General features: G+C 38.9%; 1 pseudogene; it reads left to right on the top strand.

Moving 5' to 3' along the window:
- The first annotated feature begins 3,366 nt into the window (after positions 1-3,366).
- LOC147628570 (uncharacterized) lies at positions 3,367-16,678 on the top strand (annotated as a pseudogene).
- The last annotated feature ends 1,226 nt before the right edge of the window (positions 16,679-17,904 follow it).

Below are 17,904 nucleotides of genomic sequence, written 5' to 3'. Positions count from 1 at the left end.
TAGTTGATTTAGAGATATTTTAAGAGTTGTAGAAAGGTGGATGAGATGTCTAAGAAATACATGCTAGATGTATTAAGAAATGAGTTTCCACAACCTTACCCTAGCATCTAGTTCTCTTAGTAGATGTATTAAGAAATGAGTTTCCACAACCTTACCCTAGCATCTAGTTCTTCTATTAGATAGGCTCTCCCTATCTAATAGAAGAAACCATGTGAGTAGGTGCGCACTAGAACATAAGAGCAAGCCCAATGGATGTTCTACCCATGCATGGAGGCATGCCCTTAAGATGGTTCATGAGAAACCATTTCCAAGTGAACAACACTCGGAAGTCAGTCAAATAAGGATGTGAAAGTGGGTGCTTCCCACTTCACGACGCGAGGAGAAAAGTCAACGTATTCATAGCACACTTTGTGAGTAAAATTGCTAGTTGAATTATTTTATGTTTTAAGTCTAATATGCTTTTACTATATTAAGTTAAAAATTATTACTTGCGGTTGTTGGTCCTTCACCACAACAAAAGATAAGTATGCATATTGTTTTAATCATAATCAATCCAATTTGTGGCAATGGCTCCGTGAGAATGGTGTGGAGCTTAAATGAGCGCATGTTACATGATGAGGTATAGATATATTGTTTTGTTTGATCACATTCTAATTCACGACCTTGGTATATCTTTTATTGCCACCTGATAGCTATTGATATTTGATTGTTTTCTTAACATGTAGAGTGACAACAATGAAGATGATGATGAGGATGACCACGACAAGGATGAGAACGAGTAACTATTTTGTTAACGAGCAATCAACCACTTTGTGTTTTGCCTCTTGTGCAGTGTTTTGTGTCTTATGTAGTGTTTTAGCCCTTTTGCTTTTGGGTCTCTGTATTTACTTTATATATCATTCTTGACCTTGTATTCAACCTTCCTTACATGGCAATCCACTCTAACTTGGCATCTTAGGATGCCTTAATGTATAGTCAATTTTGAATATAGTGCAAATTTACTTGTGACTTGTTATTTTTGGGACTCTCTCTCTCTCTCTCTCTCTCTCTCTCTCTCTCTCTCTCTCTCTCTCTCTCTCTCTCTCTCTCTCTAAACTTGGGGCAGATTGTGCCCCAAGTTTTTTTTCAAATTCGGATCGCCGGTACGAGAGTTGGTAAGTTTGCTAGTAAGTTTGCTGGTAAAATTGCCATATAATACCAACAATCCCATACCAGTGATGTTACCAAACAATTGTACCAGCAATTGGTAAGTTCAAAAAACCCATCAAAAAATGCTAGTACAAGCATTCATTCTTCACCCTTCTCTCCTTGTAGGTGGAAATGTAAAGAAAAAGCTATGATAGAGTTGAATTAGGAGATTAGGGAAAAGGGGGGAGGGGGAGAAGGAAAAAGATGAAATGTGGAAAGGGGGGAAATGAAAAGTATAAAGGTGATTTTTTTAGTTATGATCAAATCACTTGTCAGGAGTACAAGGTACATCTACCACTTCCTAATATTAATGTAAACCTCTCAATATTTTAATGTAAATCACCTTATAATCAAGATTACAAGGTACATCTCTTCTTGATATTTTAATGTAAGCCTCTCAATATTTTAATATAAATCACCTTGTAAAAATCAATGAGTACAAGTTACATATCTTGATGTAAACCTCTCATCAAAGGAAAGGAAAAAAAGATTAAAAATAGCATAGAGTGCTATATTATGGTAAACCATGTCACACATAGCAAAGGAGTGCTATAAAATACAAAATAACAATAAAAGTGGGAAGATGTAGCAAGGGAACTATGCATCTTCAAGCAAGCAAGCTGAAGATAAAAGTAAGTAAATTTTTGTGATGTAGCATAGACTTAGTTTTACGACTAAAAATGCAATGAACCATGGAGATGTAAGGTATATTGATTCGGGTACTTCCAACCATATGACCATTAATGGAGAGTGGTTTAGAGATACGTAGAAAATGGAAAAACCAAGGTAGCTGAAAGAAAGTGATCATACTACACACCCTATTATTGTGCATGTTGTTAAGGTGCCATTGTCTATGAAGGATGGCAAAATGAAGTACTTGGCTAATGTAATTTATATTCCAAACATTTTAATGGACAAGTGGTTGATGAGCGGGGTCTACAGGTGAGCTTTAACGGGGTCTATAAGTGATCTTTAACCCTCATGGGTCTTATGTAGAAGATTTCAATAACTAGTATTGCATGGTTATAAAAAAGGCAACAAAAATAGTAAAATGTTTACATCAGATGTAAACATGTCTAAAGCAAAGGTTACAATTTTCACACATGGTACAAGTGTGATTGCAAACATTGACATATGGTATAAGTGTGCAATATTTAGTGGCTAAAAAATATATTGGTCCCAAAGTATCGTTACATATCTGCAAATTTTAAAGTGGATGGAATAAAGAAACTATGTGAAACATGCCAATTGGGAAAACATTCTAAGCATGCATTTCCACATGATAGGAATAAAAGCCAAAGACCATTAGATGTGGTGCATTTTGATGTTTAGGGATTAATAAAGACAACATCAATCAAAGGATGCCACTACTATGTATCTTTGATGAGATCACACTAGGAAGGTATGGGTATACTTCATGAAAGAGAGAAGCAAAGTGTTCACACTTTCAAAGTTTTAGGGCGACAAATACATGCACATAAAATACCTAAGATCAGATAATGGGGGAGAATATTTCTCTAATAATTATCTGAGAGAGCACGGGATAAAGAGTTAGTTCACATCTAGATACACCCCACAACAAAATGAGGTTGTAGAAAGGCAAAACATGTATATTACATGTTTCTCTCATGTACACCCTGCATCAAAATGACATTGTAGAAAGGAAAAACATGTATATTGTAGAAGTTTCCCATGCATTGAGTAAGGGATGCCTCATTATTTTTGGGCTGAAGCACTATAACAACTATAGTTTACATTACAAATAGAAACCCCTGCAATAGTTCATCACATGACACCTAAACAATATATGGTCAAAGATATATATGAAGTAGAACCCACATGTTTTAAGGAGACACTTGGATGAAGAGAGCCCACATGGTCAAAGTAATACAAAAAATAAAACCTATATATTTTGAGGAGGTACTTGGACATAAACATTGGCAAGATGCCATAGATGACGAGATGGCTGCATTAGATGCAAATGATACGAGGGAGTTAGTGGCTTTGCCTATGGAGAAGAAGGCAATTGGATGCAAGTGATTCTATAAAGTAAAGAAAAATTCAAATGGGTCTGTGAGCAAGTATAATGTAAGATTGGTAACCAAGGGATATGCACAAACCTATGGCATTGATTTATGAGGAGACTTCCAGTCTGCACGAGGAAGATGCATTACCACGATGACACCGGTCGAACAGTTCAAAGAAGATAATATGGTTCTGAAGGTAGCAACAGCACTACAATCTCCAAAGGACAACAACACAAGAAGGAACATATTCAAGGATCATGGGCAACACCTTTGTCGCCCATCTCGGTACTCCTACCAGGTGTAGTGGGTATATCACTAGAAGAGGCAGAGTCATCCTCACCTCAGCCCCAGAAGAGAGCAGCCCCTCACCGACCAACATAAGAAGGCTACATTGTAAGAAGCATTGGAAGAATATTCCATGGCTCTCTAGAAGCACTATGACCAACGAAGAATATTCCATGGCTCTCTAGAAGCACTATGACCAACTGCAAGACTGGCTATTCACCATCACGATGTCCTCCAACGACCCAGAAAAGCAACAACCACCAATCAAGCAACATGGGAAGAACCGGGTACTACCCCGGGATGTTTCTTCCCCATGACCACTTCCAAGAATCAATCCCCGGAATTCATCTGATGGAAGGCATCCTTCAAATTCCACATTCCGAATCTCAAATTCTAAGGTGTAGCTATGAAGACCATGACCAAAACTCCCCCATACCATAAGAGGCAATTAATATTCCAAAAATTGTCAACAATTTTGGGTGTTCGAGTCATCGGATTGGGAATCCGACCCACTGGGCATGCCATGTGTTAGCCATAGGAGGCTAAGGGCAAGCACGGACTAATGACCATAGTAGTATAGCCAGATAGCCACCTTGGGAATCCGACCCACTGGGCATGCCATGTGTTAGCCGTAGGAGGCTAAGGGCAAGCACGGACTAATGACCATAGTAGTATAGCCAGGTAGCCACCTTGCCACACAACTGCAAGTCTGCACTGCCAGTGATAGCCGGATGGTAGCTAAAAGGTCATTATTACTCAGTGGCACCTCCTACATACCTCACTGGCACATCTTACCATCCATAAGAAATCTTAGTACTAATAGATGTAGCAAGCAAGTAGTATAAAAGGATGAGTCTTGAGCCTTGTAGAGGCTAGCTACCATTTTTGTATCATTGCTCTTCTTAGCATATATATATATATTAGCAAGATTGTTACCTTTTTGGGTTTTAGCTTCTTTGTACATGAGTCTTCCTATGATGTTTCTGAGTCTTGATGTCTATGTCCGGTTGTTAACTCCATTGAAATTAGCTTTGTAGTATTGTGTTATGTTGAGATGTCAAGCTCAACATGAGTTGACACTCACGAGGCACCTACATGACCTTCGACATTTACATCACTGGCAGGTTTTGTAGCTAGCACCGACATATCTTCGCCAGAGATTCTATAGCTAGACTACGCCAACTAGTCTACATCTACCTGCTCCACTTAGCGTGTTCACATTATGAACCACTTGTATATACTCTATTATGTGTGTGTTAGTCACTTTATCTCCTTTGTAGACCTCTTTTGTTGTGTGAAGAAGAAGAAGAATTTTCAGCCTCTCTCACCTTGTGTGTTCTCTTCTAGATTTGTGTGAGTGTGTGTGTGATTGCAAGAGCTCAAGCTCTCTTCTTGTTAAAACCCTGAGATCTCTCTAGATAATTGTTATGCATAAATCAAGCATAATCTCATCCACCCAACCACCCCCGAGCCCAAGGGATGCACAATTGGATTACAATTAAGAACCTCATACCTTTACCTTGATGTCTCATACCACCAAGAACACCATATTCGTGAGTTTGGGAATCTCCCAAGTCCCATTTTTGTAATACTAAAAAGGTGGGACTCGGTAAACATGTCTATAAGTTTTTCAAAACCCTATCATGTGACCTATCATTCGAAAGTGCTTGAAAAATGGCATCTATTGAACTTTATAGCGCACAATTTGGACAAATGGTGTTCAAGATATGGCAAATCCAAAGTTTTGACCACATGTCCCAAACTTATGAGAAATTCCCATATTCCCCAATATGGTGTTCAAGAGGTATGACTCCAATCCAGCATCATGTAGCTGTAGTGTGAAATGGCATGAGAGTAGATACAATCCTCTACATAAGAGAACATAACATAACCTAGCCTCAAGATAACACCCTTGAGTGTGTCCCATGCCCCTATTATATAGGATTTCCCTCAAGTGACTCTTGACTCTCCATTTCCCATGTGTGACCCTTGGATACCTAACCCTAACCTCAACCCTTAAGGTTAGTCCTAACCCATACTTGTTACCATGCTCCCATGCTCACAAGCCTAATGTGGGTTAGCCTCCTAGTATATGCACATATAATGTGCACATAACATACTTCCCCTCCCTCAAAACATTGCACTCTTGCAATGAAAAGAAAGAAATCTACGCTGAACATTCTCAACTGACTCCCAAGTCGAATCCTCTATTTCCCTATCTTTCCACCTAATTTTAACCTCAGGGATTAGTCAACTACAAAGTTTCCTTTCCTTGAGTTCAAGTACCTTTTCAGGTTCATATGGAACATAGGATAAATCCTCGACTTCAACGAGTTCTTGAGGAGTAACTATGTTATCCTCACTTCCGAGTTTCTCTTTCAATCTATTGACATGAAAGACTGGATGAACTCTAACATGTGGAGGCAGTTTTAGTTCATACGCAACCATGCCAATCCGATGTATAACTCGAAATGAAGCACAATATCTAGGAGATAATTTCGAACATTTTCCTGTTGACAAAGTCTGAGAATATTTAGGAACTTTTAAATAAACCAACGCTCTTGGCTCAAAAGACCAAGGTGAGCGTTCCCTATCAGTATAAAATCGTGCTCTATCCTGAGCACTCCTGATAGAATCCTGAGCTTTGGTCAGCCTTTCTTGCATATCACGCAAGAAATCCCTCAATGCATCAAGCTCAATATCCTTAAGATCGACATCAATAGGTGCTATGGGTTGATACCCATACATAAGCATGAATGGACTAAAACCAGTAGCCATATGTTTAGAACTGTTATAGGCAAATTCCATCATTGGAAGATACTTTTTCTAATTTGATGATTTTCCAGAGACATATGCACGAAGCATGTCCTCTACAATCCAATTCACATGCTTTGTTTGCCCATCAAACTACGGATGATCAGAGGAACTCATACTCAAAGTAGTTTCCTCGTTTTGTAAACCATTCGGAATAAAGTAGGAAGACATGGCATTAACAGATGGCATTAATAGCAGGAACCAGGGATCCATCGGTGGCCCGACATACCCACATCTACACAGGAAATTATCGGCATCACGAGTTACCCATATCAACATAGAGAGTCATCAATGTCTCAATGAGTCACATATGTTCATCCGTAAACCATCAGGTGGACTGTATAAATTACCCAAAGTACGAAACTAGAGAAAGAAATGCCCAACAAAGGAAGAATCCAAATTTCCTTAATCCAAACACATTGAATTCAAAAAGAAAGAGATTTCAACAAGTGAATATCCTACACTCATCAAAACATGCATGCTATAGATAAAAGAAGTTTATGTAGAGAATGCCTACACTACCACTTCAAGTGAAGTAAAAAAAAATGAGATTGCTTTGAATGTTAAGGTCAACATGCCAAGTACTATTAGCAAGGCAACAATCTTGAGTCTAAATTATCCCATAAGATAATGTATGTGAGGGATCACTAGCGTTCCATACCACCACGATACCACCCATACATAACTTACCAATTTAGAACTCCCTAGTATGCCGTCTAGAAAATATGCATAAAAGAAATGCAATGGCCTTATCCTAGACTTTTACATACCAAAACGTGTCTCTATATACCTAAGATCACATCAAGAAATAACTCTTTCCGAGTACATCATTAGAAAACAATTTGAATTAATGGCGCCTTTCTAATGATAACTACCCAATAAAAACAATAAAGCTGGGGTAGAAAAATAACAACTCACCTAGATACATAAGCAACAAGGTATCTAAGTTGGAATATGTACAAGAGTATAAGGAACATACTCCAAAATTATGTGCAAAAACAAAGGCAAATGCTACCTTCAAAGCACATGATATTATCCAAAAGATCAAAAGATCCTTATAAAACCATGGATAGAAGCATAGAAGCTCCTTGAATCCATGAAAACCATAGCTGATCATAAAAATCAATGCATGCCATCTAATGGTCATTAATCATGCCAAAAGAAGCATTAAAATTGATGGCCAACTCATCAATCCGGAGTATATGAACATGGTGTTGTTCAAGCAAAACTCCAAAGTAAGAAAGTGAAACACGTGTGTAGCACTCATTAAAAACCCCTAGACACAAGTGATCTAGGCAAACCTGATGAGTCCATATAAAACTTGGAAACCATGCAATAAAATCCACCAAAACAATTAGATCAACTAACCCATGATAGAATTTGTCTTAAGCTTAAGAAATTAAGAATAGACCACACTTAAACAAGTGCAAAATAATTATCATGGAAAAGTGTCAAAGGTGAGAGACACTTTGAACGTAGATTCTAGCCATCATTGAAGAAAGTGAGGAACATGTCCAAAAAGAATGGCTAAACGATGGTAAAAAATCATGAAAATGTCGTTTAGAATTAATCCAAACAGAAATAACTACTAATATGAGGTATAATCGTATTAATAATATACGAATAACCCGCATCTATCTAATGTCAGCACGTGAAAACATACTTCAACACTAAATAACCCTCAAAAATATTAAATTCTCGAGAAAAAAGAATTATCATGATTTTTTATATTTTTTTCTAATTTTCTAGGGCCTCAAAATACAATAATTTTAAATTCCACCAAACCTATCTTATGGCATTCCAAACCTATATTTTTCTAGAAAATCTTTAACAATTAGATTTGCCAAAATACCGTTGATATTTTAAAAAATACCAATTTCTAAGATTTCTAAAAATAATTTCTAGAATATTCCTAATTTCTCTTGAGAATCCCATCGTTCACAAAAATTTCCAATTCTGCCCAACAATTCTCAAATCCAATGAAAATTTACAATTTTAATGGATTTTCTAATTTTTTAGGCAAAACAAATAGATTTTTAAAGAAATTAAATGGTCACGGGTGCCCAAATGGACCACATGCCAATCACCAATCCCACATTTTCCAAAAATTTCAAATAACCTTGTGTCTAATTTTCAAGAATTTTAAAAAAAATTTAATTTATCCTGAATGCATTAGAATACGAACGGTCCAAAAATTTTGGAATCCCAATAGTCTTCCTAGAATACGAAAAGCCAACAGTTTCGGGAAAATGAAAAGACAAAAAAAATCGGAATGTGAAAGGTCAAAAGTTTTCAGAATCCGAAAGGTCAAAAGATTTTCCAAAATTCGAAAAGTCAATAGGTTTTCCGGGAATGTGGAAAGCCAAAAGGCTTCGAGATAAAAAAATTAGAAAATTTCAGAGATTTTTTTTTAAATCTCATATTTTCTTTTTCTTTTTTTACTTTTTTCCAAGCTTTAAAAAGCTTTAACTAATTTTTTTAAAAAAAACAAAACCTTAATAAACTTTTGAAAGATTATAAAATGATTTTTATGGAGGTTCTGCCGGTCGCTTCCAACAATGAACCCCCCCCCCTCGGCGCTTTGCAAAATGGAATAGAGAGGAGGAGAGCTGCTCTCTCCTCTCTTCTCCCCTTCTTCTCCAATCCATAAATCTCTCTCTCTCCACCCCCTCCTTCTCTGTTAATAGAGAGGAGGATTAAGCATTAATTAAAAATATCTTAATTATAATTAAAATTTAATTATGATTAATATTTTAATCAAATTGTGTCTTTTAAGAGGTGTTCACACACGTGAGAGAGAAAAATAGAAGAAAAATTCAAATTTAAGAGGAGAAGAGAATCCCATGCACATGGGAGAGCATTCAATGCATCTGTCCCATACTGTATTTTAGCATAAATTTGGTAAAAAAATTGATAGCATCTTCGTAGAAAACTTGCCAAAATGTATTAAAAATATATTTTTTCCATAAAATTTTTTTGAAATTTTAGAAAAACCTCCCAAAAACTATAGAAATTCAGGGAATTCACTCTACCACAAATATCTATAATAAAATGTATGGTATTTTGGTAAAAATTTCATAAATGCTTATTTTAAACCAAAAATTTTTGAAAAAAATAGCATTGAACTCACGAAATTCCCCGCAACGTCGATTCATCCATTGAATAGAAGAAACATGCATTCCAACTGCCATATCGATGATCCACATGATAATCATCAAAATAAATCAATAAAATAATATTTTTATTTAATAAATATTAAAATTTCTAAAAATTAGAATAAGAAAGAAAAAACAACAACAATTAACTAGAGATTTCTCTGATACCACTATTAAAACTCTAAGATCTCTCTAGATAATTGTTATGCATAAACATGCATAAATCAGGCATAATCTCATCCACCCAACCATCCTCAAGCCCAAGGAATGCACACATGAATTACAATGAAGAACCTCATACCTTTACCCTTATGTCCCATACCACCAAGAGGTATGACTCCAATCCAGCAGCATGTAGCTGTAGTGTGAAATGGCATGAGAGTAAATACAATCCTCTACATAAGAGAACATAACATAACCTAGCCTCAACATAACATCCCTTGAGAGTAGATACAATCCTCTACACAAGAGAACATAACATAACCTAGCCTCAATATAACATCCCTTGAGTGTGCCCCATGCCCCTATTATATAGGAGGGCCCTCAAGTGACTCGACTCTCCATTTCCTATGTGTGACCCTTGGATGCATGACCCTAACCTCAACCCTTAAGGTTAGTCCTAACCCATGCTCTGCTATTACAGCTTGTTCACATGCTCCCATGCTCACAAGCCTAATGTGGGTTAGCGTCCTAGTATATACACATATAATGTGCACATAACACTTCTCCCCTGCATCTTTTCATGGTATCAGAGCCTGGTTCATGCTAAGGACTGAGCAGCAAGCAAGAGAAGCATAGGAAGCGGTACGAGGGTAAGAGCTTCATCTACTCTTCCCCCTTTATTTTGGCTACTACACCCTTGTCGACAACTCTTCAGGAGGCACCGGCAAACGAACTCCGATTGAGGAGCTTTCTTCTCAAGAGCAGAGCTACAGGGCAACTATATCGCCCGTTGGACATATTTTTCCAAGTCGAAAACAAGTTTCGGGCACGTCTAGACCTCCATTTTTCAGTTCATAAGCGTTCACGGGCACTCAGGTAAGCTTTGATTCTCTACAGAACTCTGTTTTTGGAACTCCGGGAAGGGCGATTGTTTGTGCAGACACCGTGAGTACTGCAAAGAGGTCTTAAAGTTGCCATTGGGTGTATGTATGCAAATTGAGGTCACTCATGCTGTGATAGTTTGGGTGCAACATAGTACCGTTGGAGAATACAGCAATTTGTGTAGGTCAAACAAGAATGTTGTTTTTGGTAAATTTGTGTTACAGACAAGATGTCGAATGAAGGAATAAACCAGATTGTTGCAGAGAAGCTTGACAAGAATAGCTTCCATGCTTGGAGCTTTAGATTGATAAATTTCCTAATGGGAAAAGGTTACTGGGAAAGTGAACATGAGGAGGCACTAGAGATACCGGAGATTAATCCAATTGTTACATATGTAAAAGAATTCAAGGATCGAAATCAAGGAACTAGGAAAGTCATGTATTGGCTTTCTATCAGCATACAGGACACTATGATTGGGCATATACAGGATGCCAAGTCACCTAAGGAGGCATGGGACACCTTGGTGAAGCTATATGAAACTAACACCAAGGAACGAAAGATTCAATTGAAGAATTAGTTTCATACTATGGAGAAGAAAAATATATCTATGAATGATTATGCCTCGAAGATCAAGGGCATTGTAGAATCCCTTGCATCAATTGGTGTTTTTGTTGATGATGATGATAAGGTGGAAGTGTGTCTACATAGTCTTGGGCCACAATACAAGGCGTTCAAGAAGTCTATTTAGACTTGGGAGAACATTCCCAACTTCACAGATTTGGTGTCAATGTTGATCATTGAAGAGAAGAATTTGGGTGAAGATCAACAGTCTTCACAAAACAAAAAACAATTCAGAGCAACAAGCCTTCTACACAAGTGCAAGTAGAGGACGAGGTAGAGTTCATGGACGTGGCCAAGGTGGTGGCCGAACATGTAATCAGAATTATGGTCTCAGCGTAGCAACAATAGTCCCATGATTCGCAACAATAACGCACAGGTGGAAGAGGCCAGTTTAGAGGCAGGGGGAGTCAACAAGGTCATGGTAATTGGCAAAGGCAGCATAATGATACACGAGGCTATTTTTATTGTGGTAAGCATGGACATGTGCAGGAAGATTGCTATAAGAGACAGAGTGACATGCAAAATGGAAAAGTGCAGCAAAATAACTATGTGTCCTCTAGCAGAAATAATGAGGATAATGAGAGGTTGTTTTTTATGTAACATGTAGTTAATGCTAAGTCTAAAAATGATGTAGCAGCATGTAAGGATGATGTATGGTATGCTGATTCAAGTGCTTCAAACCACATGACAAGTCATGGTGAGTGGTTCAAGGAAATGAAGAGTCTTGAAAGACCAGGTTTTGTTGAAATAGGGGATAACACTGCTCATCCGATTGCCCATGTTGGAGATGTGCCATTGTCTATGCAAGATGGTAAGGTATAGTACCTTAGAGATGTACTTCGTGTTTTGAACATTACAAAGAATCTGGTTTCACTTGGCTAGATGATTGAGCAGTGTTTGCAAGTCCAGTTTAACCCTGATGGGTGGCTGTTATGTAGAAGACTTTAAAGATAAGTGCAAGTTGGTTGCAAAAGGTAACAGAGTGGGCAGAATGTTTACATTGAATGTAAATATGCCTGAAGTGAGTGTTGCAATGTTTGCAAATGGTTCAGGAGTTGTTGTAGATATAGACATTTGGCATAAGAGAATTGGACATGTAAATGTGCAAAGAATGAAGTGTATGCAGACGGGTGTATGCATAAATAGGTGGACTTAATACCTATGTCCGGGACACAGCTAGTACACTGATAGTAACCATCTAATACAAAGCAAAAGTGGGTTGTTTAAAAAAAGAAAAAGAAGAAGAACCGTTTTTCGATTACAAAGCAAAAAGTGGGATGTTTAAAAAAAGAAAAAGAAAAAGAACCGTTTTTCAGTACTCCCCACGTCCTCTCTCTCTCTCTCTCTCTCTCTCTCTCTCTCTCTCTCTCTCTCTCTCTCTGCTGTGAACAAGCTTCCATGGCGACTTCATGTCTGTGTGTGTCTTGTGATCGATGGTAAGGCTTACCCTCTATAGCAGAATCTCTCTCTCTCTCTCTCTCTCTCTCTCTCTCTCTCTCTCTCTCTCTTTGCCGTGAACAACCTTCGATGGCGACTTCATATGTGTGTGTGTCTTGTGATTGCTGGTGGTAAGCCTTCCCCTCTCTCTCTCTCTCTCTCTCTCTCTCTCTCTCTCTCTCTCTCTCTCTCTCTCTCTCTCTCTCTCTCTCTCTTTGCTTTAAACAAGCCTCCATGGCGACTTCACGTCTATGTGTGTTTTTGCATTGCAGGTTTCCTCGATTTCTTAACTGAGGGCCCAATAAGCCAAGGCTCAGCCAAGGAACCAGCCAAGCCAGGGCGGCCCAAGCCACTAGTCGCAGCCCGCCAGATCGAAAAAATAGACAATGTTTCAAGCAGCCCTTCTCAGAAATTAGAAGCATTGCAGTAGAGCTGCGTACGGGGCTTGTGGACAGCTACCTTCATCTCATCTTACAGTGTCTTCGAAGTTTTGATGGACAGGTCTGACTCTCTTAAGAGCCTCATGCTATCCACAAAGTGAGCACATTCGACTTGTTGAACTAATCAAAAGGAGTTTTTTCAACATGGAAATAGTTCCAATTACACAAGCAATTGCACAAGCAGAAGATGTTCAAAGCAGCTTATGTACATGTGCTGGGTCCTTCAAGTGTGCACCATGCAAATCAAAATTAATCAGGGAGTATGAAATAGGCCGAAAGCGTGCTTATCGTGAGAAGTTAAAGTCAAGCAAGTCACCAGTGAAACAACAAAGGCTCAGCATCACAAAATAGAAGGTGATTACTTCAAAAGTGATTAAGTGTTTCACGGATTACACACAGGGTCTTGACAATAAAGCAAAGGGTGAGATCGTCACAAGTATACTCAACCATCGAGCTTTAAGAGATGTGCAATTGAATTGTGCATCTCTTAATTGTCACAAAGCTGAGGAATCCACACAGGATCATAAGATCTTGCTCCATGGATTACACAATACCCTCAAGGCTGTCAAAAGACCAAAAAGCTCTAGGGAATTGTTTGTTAAACGGGCAAGTATCATGATGGTCATGAATTCCACAAGTAGAAAACCAAATATAGCAGCTGCATCAAGGCTACTTGGAGTTCATCGAAGGAATTTTTATGCAGCTAGATCTCAAATGAAGCAACATGACTCACAGTTGCCATTGCATTTGTGTGAGCGACAACAACAACATAGAAGTATAATCACAGAGGAAGTGAAAGATTTAGTCATTGCATATTGGACAAACAATACACGTGTGTCGCCGAACAAAAAGGATGTATGTTGAAAGCGTGTTGGACGAAAGCTGTATGAGAAGCATCCGGTGCATCTACTTGAACAACCTCAGGTTTATCTTCCTTGTTATGCCATACTTTTTAAATGTCCCTAATTACCTCTTGGTTGTACATTGGTCGGTAGTGCAGGGCTGAAGTTAGGCACCAGCTTCATAGTGTGTAATACTAGTCTACCATGGTAACCCTTGTAGATAAATAGCTACCACTTTCAATTACAGTTTCATCCTCGTAAAGGTGGCTAGCAAAGGAAGCCACGAAGGTGGTGGTAGGCTCACAGATTGGTAGCAAAGGTTTTGCTCAAGCTAATATGTTATTAGGCCAGCAGCTAGAAGCATCAGGTTAGGATTTCTGTCATACCAATGAACTCCAAGCCTGGGAGCTGATAAGAGTGGTATCTTCATGGTAGGTACTATGCTAAGAGTGGTGGCTCCCAGGCTTGGAGCTCAGTTACCAAGCTTGGAGCTCATAGGCATGAGGCTGGGAGTGATTCAGGTGGTATCTTGATGATAGGTACTATGCTAAGAGTTAAGGTAGCCACCACTGTTTACATTGCAGCTACTGTTCCAAAGCTGGTAGTTACCTTTCTATCCCTAAAAGCTACCATTGTCAACCTGGTAGCTTCCACTCTTAAGATGGTTGCTACCTTACCTACCTACTGGCTTTCACTCTATACAGGTAGCTACCATTGTTGTTCCAAACCTGGTAGTTACCTTTCTGCCTTTAAAAGCCACCATTGTCAACCTGGTAGCTACCATTGTTGTTCCAAACCTGGTAGTTACCTTTCTGCCTTTAAAAGCCACCATTGTCAACCTAGTAGCTTCCACTCTTAACATGGTTGCTACCTTATCTAGCCGGTGGCTCTCACTCTCTATACAGGTAGCTACCACTGTTAACATGGCAGCTACTGTTCCACTCTTAACATGGTTGCTACCTTACCTAGCTGGTGGCTCTCACTCTATACAGGTAACTACCACTGCTAACATGGCAGCTACTATTCCAAAGCTGGTAGTTACCTTTCTGTCTTTAAAAGCCACTATTGTCAACCTGGTAGCTTCCACTCTTAACATGATTGCTACCTTACCTACCTGGTGGCTTTCACTCTTAATAGGTAGCTACCACCACTGTTAACATGGCAGCTACTACTGTTCCAAAGCTGGTAGTTACCTTTCTGTCCCTAAAAGCCACCATTGTTCACCTAGTAGCTTCCACTCTTAACATGGTTGCTACCTTATCTACCTGGTGGCGTCCACTCTAACCAAATAGCTACCACTCTTAACACGGCAGCTATTGTTCCAGACCTTTAACCTAAAAGCTATTGTATATTTCTGGCATGAAAAATTTCTAAATTACCAAGTTAGTTCTAATTCTTTGACTTCTATAAGCTATATATGTTGTTCATAGGCTGATTTCTTGTCCTGATTTATTGCAGGTAGAATTCTTTCTTGCTTTCAAATAGAGTCATCCAGAGGTACAGATTCACCAAAGAGCATTTGAAAAGCTGAAGCCTTATTTTGTACCAAACTTCGAGATCGGTACAGTTGCTGTTGCATCACACATGTCCAGATGTCATTCTTACAAGATGCTATCAACCATTTACGCCAAGCTGGTCCAAGTGTGCATGGAAAAGAGTGTATATGTCAATGTAACATTTGTGGTGTTGGAGAAAAATGCACAGCTCACACACAAACTTACTCAAGCCTTACAAATTTATGGGAATCAGTATTGTGTTTGAAGCCTAGCAATTCAGACTTCTTTACTTTGAAGTGTTTGATGGGAGAGTGCCCATCTTGTGGACCCTCAAAGAAGCTTTCGACATGTCCTATGGAGGAATCAAGTAGCGTACGCACAATAAAGGTGAAGATTTTTGAAGACATTCAAGTTGGTGAAACAGATTCTGGCAAGAAAAAGAAAAGAGAAGTTCTCTCCCACAAGGAGATGCAACCTGGGGAACTATTTGACCTCTTTAGGGATCACTTACAAAAATTCATAAAGCACAACTTTATCTACAGATGGCAAGCTGAGCAATTTAAAGAGTGTCTACGTGTATTTCCTGACGATGTGGTTGTTTCAATTGTAGACTTTGCTGAAAATTATACATTCAAAGAACAAAATGAGATTCAATCAATGCATTGGTTTTCTTGCCATTATAATATTTGTCCATATCACATATGTGCAGATTGCAGGAAGTCTTCAAAAGTATTATCATTTTTACATTTCTGATGATAAAACTCATGATACTCTTTTTGTTCAACATTGCTTCATGCTCCATCATGGATGGTTGAAAGAGCTAGGCTTATCCCTCAAGGAGCATTGGGTGTGGTCAGACGGGGCAGCCTCACAGTTTAAGGCAAAGAGGCCTTTCTACTTTGTTGCCCGGTATGGGACTCTCACAGGGTTAAAGATGACATATCATTTCTCAGGATCTGGTCATGGGAAGGGTGAACATGATGGTGCAGGTGCTGTTATCAAAAGACATTTGACTCAAGAGCAGCTTAAGCCAGACTGTAGAAAATTGCAATGTGCAGAGGATGTGGTTGCCTTTTTAAGACAAACCATGTGTGATGGGGCTGCTGCCACATATGCATCCAAAGTAAGACCAGTTACTAGGGTGTTTTGGGAAGTTAAGGAAGGCGACGTGGATAGAAGCAAGAAGTGGGACTGCAAATCTGTGGATGGCGCTCGTGGCATACATTGTGTCTCAGGTTACTCTTTAACAAATGGAAAAGCTCTCAGATGCAGGCAGCTATCATGCTTTTGCAATTCTTGTATGCAAGGCCTTTGGGGGAGGTGCTCTAGGAAGTCACATGTCAAGAAGTGGGAGTATGTTACCCTTGAACCTTCAGAAGATGTCAGAGATGCTAATGAAGTTGAAGATTTTGCATACGAAGGACACCATGATGCTTTGAGTGATGCACTTTGCATTGGTGACAATTTTGCTACATAGCTCCTCATGACAATGAGGAGCTTGCAGATTTTTATGTCTTGAAATGCACAGCTCAGAAGCAAAAATCTGATACTAAGCTAACAGATGGCTGGGGGAATGTTTGCCTTGCTGGTTCATTTGTTGTCAAGGGAATATGGTACAAACAAGCGTAAGGAAATCCCTAAGAGTATAAGCTATTACGGCACAAGCCTGAAGCTATTTTGCCATCCCACATTGTAAGATCCATCAAGTTCCCAATGCAAAAGGTTCAAGGACATGGGATGAGATTTTTGATTTCCCCAGAAGCATATGAGGCTATTTACAATACCACTCCCTTTGATGTATAGCTTGCTGAAAATAATTCAAGCTGTTTCTTTTGGACATACTTGTTTTTTTTGGATCCTCGTCTACTCATGCTGATCTCTTGCAGGCAAGGGTCACCAAGAGCCACACCAGGCTTGTGGGTGTCTATGAATGATAATTAAACTTGCCTGATCTTTCTTAGCGATGCTCAAATTGTGGTACATGGTAAATCTTACTAGGCACATTCCATACATGTCAAGGTATTCTTTTACACTATGGGTCTTATGATGTGGCATGACCATATTGCTCAAGATGCACAATTAATGAGCTTCTAAAGTATACCACTATACCAGTACCTAGCAAGAGGACCTTGGTAGCACTTGGTAGTAGGCTACAAGCATCTAGGTAGCACCAAGATAGCAGAAGATAGTGATATGGTATCAAGCAGGTAGTAGTATGGTAGCACCTGCATACTAGCCTGGCAGCACCTGGGAATAAACCAAGCATCTGCATACTAACCTAGCAGCATCTGGAAATAAATCTATCACCCACCAGTATACCAGTACCTAGCAGCAGGAACTTGGTAGCACTTGGTAGCACTTGGTAGTAGCCTGCAAACACCTAGGTAGCACCAAGGTAGCAGTCTACAGATTATACTAGTGTTTCAAATTTAGTAGTGCAAAAACATTATAGCAGAAATTGAAAAACTTTACATTATACCAGTGTTTCAAATTTAGACTAAATGATACCTGTAATCAAGACAATAACTTATATATCCAGTCTACAGCTTTGCAAA

The sequence above is a fragment of the Cibotium barometz genome, chromosome 19 (genome assembly GCF_041138505.1).
Source record: "Cibotium barometz isolate CiBa-2024 chromosome 19, ASM4113850v1, whole genome shotgun sequence".
NCBI classification, from domain to species: Eukaryota; Viridiplantae; Streptophyta; class Polypodiopsida; order Cyatheales; family Cibotiaceae; genus Cibotium; species Cibotium barometz.
Note: the sequence above shows the minus strand (reverse complement) of the source record. Positions and strands in the feature narration are given on the sequence as shown.